A 6,000-nucleotide genomic window follows, 5' to 3' on the forward strand; every position below is an offset into this window, starting at 1 on the left:
AAAAGGAGACGGAGAGGGGGAGAAAAAAACCTCTACATTTACTGTTTCTACAGCAAAAAAAGATAGCTTCTGCTTAGGTCTGGTGCCCATGTTATGATCCAACACCACCACGTAGGCACTCCCGGAAATCCACTGCCGTGTCCTGGAAATATAAACATGGGAATGTTTGATTGTTCAAGGCTGGGGGTAAAGGACCATCCTGCGAAGAAGTAGTGTCTGCTTCTGTATCTTGGCCTGCAAAAACTCCCTATTCCCAGTACACTGACTTCCCATAGATCTGAGATAAACCTTCCAGGAAATTCAAACTTTGGCACACTTCAGAATGTAATTTTAAAAATCTTGACCCCCAACAATCTGAAATGTGATAGTCTAGACTGAATGCTTCATAACTGGTTAAGCAAATGACCGAAGGTGGTACAGCATTTAGTAAACGTGACGTCAATGTGACTAGTCCCGAAAAAATCAATATCAATTGTGCCAAATATCAAATATTTCTCAAATGGTTGCATGGCCAGATAAATATTTGCTGCAAAATTTGTAAAAGAGAATTTGTGGGGGAGAAACCTTTCTCGCCCCTGATTAAGGTACTTTACAATAAAGAAGACCCTGAAATTATGCCTGTTGCTGCAAACCTTTTTGGAGTGGGTGGAATAGGCAGGCCATTAAAAAAAAATACAAAAATGCGTTAAGAAAACCAGATGACCTGTAGCCACGGGGGCAGAAATGAAGCCACAGCCACAGCAAGCAGGCCAGGTACTTCTCCTGACCCCTCATAATCTGAATCCACATAACCATTCTGAGGTTATAGCCCATATGGCAAAGCTGCCAAAAGTTGAACTGGAGGGGGGGGGGGGGGGGGGGGGAGAGATGGAGCATGACGATCCGTCATAAAAGTACTCGGGCATATCTGTTTTATTTATTTATTTGCTTAATTTGATTTTTATCCCCCCCTCCCCACAAGCGGGCTCAGGGCGAGTTACAACATACAATATCCTGAACAAAGAATAAAACAGTTTATCAGCCCTAAAAACATCTAAAGATGTAGCCAGCCATGTCTAACTTAAACCCAGCAGTCACCGCCACTTAGTTTTCAGGGAGGTGGTGGAACGTGCTGTCAAATCGCAGCTGACGTGTGGCGACCCAAAGCAGGAGACATTCAAAGGTGGTTTTCCACTGCCTGCCTCTGCACAGCAACCCTGGGCTTCCTTGGTGGTCTCCCATCCAAGTACTCACCAGGGCCGACCCTGCTTAGCTTCCGAGACCTGACGAGATCAGGCTACACCATCTCAAAAGAATCAATAGACCATACTGCTTTGAAGTGCAGGTGGGATATTCACTTGTTTAAATGTTTTGCATAAACTGAACTGTCACTCCCTGAACACAAAACAAAGTTCGAGTCCAGTGGCACCTTTAAGACCAACAAAAATTTAGACCGATTTCACACAAGAGCTGCGCTGCGGTTGCATCTCCCTTTGCCCCGCTTCTATTGGTCAATTTCCCACTCAAAGCCGCGCGGCCGCATTTTGACCCACGGCTTCGCCCGATTTTCCCTGCAGTTTGTTTTTTGAGGATCACAAAAACGCAGGGAAAATTGGGCAAAGCCGCGGGTCAAAATGCGGCTGCGTGGCTTCGCGTGGGAAATTGACCAATAGAAGCAGGGCAAAGGGAGGCGTGACCGCGGCACAGCTCTTGTGTGAAATCGGTCTTATTCAGTGTATGGACTCGTAACTTCCATTGTAATGCATCTGAAGATGTGCACACGAAAGCTTACACCTTCACTTAAACTTTGTTGGTCTTAAAGGTGCCTCTGGACTTCTGCTGCTTCAGACCAACATAGCTACCCACCTGAATCTATCTCCATGAACACAGAAAGCTTGCATTAGAGAGAAAAGGCTAAGCTACCACCCTTCTGCCCTGATAAACTAGCTTTCTAATATTGGAAAACATCAAAATTGCCCCGGTAGCACTAGAAAGTCATACAGCAAGAGCTGTACTGCACGATTCTGCCGGCATTTGTGAGCTATGAAGATACATAATTCCCAAAATATATCTTCTGGCATGGAGAGAGTTGACAGCACACTTTAGAATTGTTAGATCATAACGTGGAAAGCCGTCCTTAACCCAGTTAGGCCCAGAAATCCACAAAACCATTTCACTTTATTTATAAGGACATTTACCAGCTTTGAAAACACAGAAACATGATCACATTCAGCTATGGCTCTAATTAACGCTAATCTTGATGTAGCACAGGTAGTGAAATAACAGTAAACAGAAGTCCTAAAGGTTGAAAAATGAAGGATTTTTACTATTATTGGATACTGATGCTGAATACACAAAATATATACAAAGGAAGGAATCTCTACAGGTCAACTGAAGGAGTGTTATGGAGGGACGTCTACAAGTACACTATTTAACCACAAAAACACAAAACAAGATGGATGATTAAGAAAACATTCCTTGGTGCAATGGAAAGGTTAATTACATGTTTTTTTTAAAAAAGTCAACAACGTCCACTAGAATAGAAACCACAAAACTCTAAGCTAAGAGGTGAATCACTGGCCATGCCAATTCATGCTGTTGCATTCGCTTTCACAGGATAAAGGAATCCACCCTCTCAGTCTATTTACTGAAACAGCCTGGCTCATCTCAAGCCAAACAGCGTGGGGGGAAATCCACCAGGTGCTACCAAAATGTTCGTCACAGAAAAGCCACCCTGTTTCAAGTAACATAAATTTTCCCAGGGTAATTTTCTAGGGCAATATCACTAAAAATGTGGGCTGAGGCACACTAATGTGCTGCAAGATAATAACCACCATGCTCCAGGAAAGAAATCAAACCATTAAAAAGGACCTAGAAGCCCAAAAAACCCACCCACAAAGGAGGGCGCCCATTGTATCTCTGTATGTTTTACCGATCTATGCAATATTGTACAGAAACTGTATAACTGAAAAGGTCCATTCATGCTCCATTTGGGGTGGGAAAACTGTGCCCAATCATGTGTGACTGGATCATTCAGTTGCTTCTGATGCAGAGACACAGTAGAGTTACCCGTCCCCAGAGGTGTCTATTCTTTATTGCTACGAAAGAGTCACTGCTCTGGGCCTGCCTCTTTCCAGTCAGGAGGCATGCGCAGTACAGAGGCTCGTGCAGACGGAAAGGGGGCTCCCATGAATCAGGGACATTTTAATGCCTGAAATGATGAAAAATAAATGGGACCCTATTGTAGCTTTCCTCCAGTTTTAATTCATAATCCTGCACATCGTCTATCCGACATCTGGGAAGCTCTGCTCTGTACCATTCCAGCATGAAGCAGCTCTGATGGATGCAGGCAGCATTTTGGACTGTTTTTACCTTTCTTCATTTATTCGAAGCTACTGACCCACGCAGGCCTGCACAGTTTTGGCTTATGGCCGTAATGTGGCTCCACCTTTGCATAAATGGCGCCCTTGAGAAACGGCAAAGAGAAACAAAGCAGGGACTGCCCTAGCAGCACTAAGGAAGCTGATTTAAGGGTGTAAGGTCTACCCTGGGTTTTCTTGCACAGGAAGATTTTTGCTTTCTACCACCCCCACCCCCCAAACACAGAAGGTATAATCAGCAACAAGAGTGACGATCTTTTTGTAATTCCCACCCCCAAAAAAGAAGAGAGAGAGAGAGAACAATTGTAACAGAATACCCAGTAGCAAAAAGACGGGTCCCTAAAATGGAATCAGGAGAAGCGGAACAATGCTGTGTTGTGCAAATGGATTCTTAGATGTTTTGGCCTTTGCTTTTAGAGTCGGGGGGGGGGAGGAATTTCAGGGAGGGGGTCAATTAAACTGTGGGGTGGGTCAGCCCAATTGCTGACGATGTGAGCCAGGGGGCTCCGTGCCCCGTCTCAGGTGTGGTTTGCATAGAAGACCCACCCCGCCCATCTTCTTTATCCTTCCCTCCATGGCATACGCAGACCTCCCCTCCCCCATTTTACCCCCACCACAGCCCTCCAAAGTTAGGGTGGGCTGAGAGAGAGTCTCACCCAGGGTGGCTGCGTGGGATCCCATCATCAGATCTCCAGCTTTTGGGGAGCAGTGAGGTCACCGTCAGATCTCTAGCAGAGCTCGACTCAAGGCCAGGAGCGCCTGAGAGACCGACCATATGTTCAGGGCAGGAGCTGTCGGGAGTCCTTGACTTTTACCCCCTGAAAACCTTCTTGGTCTCTCGGGTGCTGCGTGACTCGAGTCTGGCTGTTCTCCTGCAAACCAACATGGCTGCCCTCCGCCACAGGTCTCCGGCACGTTGTTTGTTAAAAAAAATGGCAGCCGCTGAGGCCCACTCATTTGAATCAGGACCACAAACTGAGGGATGGGGTCAGGTATCCCCCCGCCCACCTGCACTCTAACCCCAACAGAGAATCCTCTGGATCTATTTACCCCCCTGGACCACTCGGCAGGAAATGTTTAGGTCACACGTCATGATACCCACAGTGAGGCAAATGGAAGCTGTGGGGCGGCACTTGTCGTCGTAAAAATGGCGAGTGGATGAAAGAAGTACTCCGGCCCTCCATGGGTGCTATTTATCACACACTAGCAATCCGAGCATCTTATCTACCATGGCCCTAAGAACCAAGCCTTGGCTACAACAAGCCTCCTTATTTTGTTCCCTCCTAAAGGGAAGGAAATGTGTGGCTCAGTTCTCCTTTGGAACAAGTTTTGTACTACGGTGATTCTTAGGAGAATAACTGCAACGTGCCCCCTATGCACCTGGCTAACGGCAGACGCAGGAACAAGGAAAAGCTCTGCCCTGCGCCGTAGCAAGATGTGTGGCGCTGCTGCATGAATCAGAGAGGAAGAGGGCTTTAATTAAGCCCTGTCATGAATCACATGGAGGACAAAAGAGAAAGTAAATATTGGTGATGGGGGGGGGGAGAATCTGTTTTGAAAGGCTCTCAGCAGGACTTTCCCTTTCTTGTGGCTGCTGAATGAATCAGCAGGCAGTTCGAAAGCTTACGCTAAAAGCTGTAAGAGCCCTTTTTCAGCTTCGTTATTTAGGTTTTTAAATTGGTGGCCTCTAAGTTACACTGTAGGCCGCCATTCTGGATGTGGGGGCATAGCAGACTGACAAAAGAACTTAGCTCATGCCGGCTGAGAACTCAGAACTCTTCCCTTCTGGCAATCCCGATGATGTCACACCCCTTTCTTTGGGAAGCCCCAACCCTTCACTGTTCCAAGGAAAACGAGCAACTGCTGAAAGCAAAAGGCCGTGTAGACCCGGGTGCCTGAATTCAGGACAATGCCTACTCGCAAGTGAGAGTCTGTTCATGAGCAAGACAGCTGAGTCAGAAAGCAGCTGTGTCTAGGAGGCCGCATTTCAAAGGCCGAGGGGTCCCTCTATGATCAGGGTGGATCTCAAGAGGTTGAATGTTCCTCACCTGAGAGTTCCAGCTCTTTTTCTGACCACAGAGGAGGAGCCCCTTGAGATTCTCCTCAGGCCTCTCCCTCACAAAGGGTTTATGGCCTCCTGACCACCATGAGTACAAGTACCTCAGGCTGGAGTTGACAGGGCACACAGAAGGAGCACAAATATCTGGAAGCTACAGGACAGAGAAGAGGCACAAGAGTGTGTGACGAGGGGGAGCAACCTGTGGAGAGGAAAGGGAGTACAGGAACTACGTAGAAATGTTCCTTGAGTGGTCCAGATCGGGGAACATGCACAGAGTATCCGCTGTGTTTTGAAGGGAACAGTGCAACTTCACGACTTCTGCCAAACCCTGCCCTCAGCGTGAATCCAAGTTGCGCAAACATGTGCCATCACGTTGCGCAAGTGGGTGGTACATGAGAACAGCTCCCTTGCCAAACCCATAAAGCACAAAACTCTGGAATCTGGCTTGCAGTTTATGGGTTTACAGAGATGCATATGTCACCCACTCACACAAAACCACTCTGATCCGATGCTCCACGGGGCACCAGTGCACATCATCTATTTATTTATTATTTATTGGATTTCTAGCCGGCCGTTCCCTAC

General features: G+C 47.0%; 1 protein-coding gene across 13 annotated transcripts in view; it reads right to left on the bottom strand.

Annotated features, from left to right (window-relative positions):
- The window catches only part of FNBP1 (formin binding protein 1), a 173,824-nt gene that overhangs the window by 44,252 nt on the left and 123,572 nt on the right, over nucleotides 1-6,000 (bottom strand). The window lies entirely within an intron of this gene.

Source organism: Gekko japonicus, unplaced genomic scaffold (genome assembly GCF_001447785.1).
Source record: "Gekko japonicus isolate JY-2015 unplaced genomic scaffold, Gekko_japonicus_V1.1 scaffold463, whole genome shotgun sequence".
NCBI lineage: Eukaryota > Metazoa > Chordata > Lepidosauria > Squamata > Gekkonidae > Gekko > Gekko japonicus.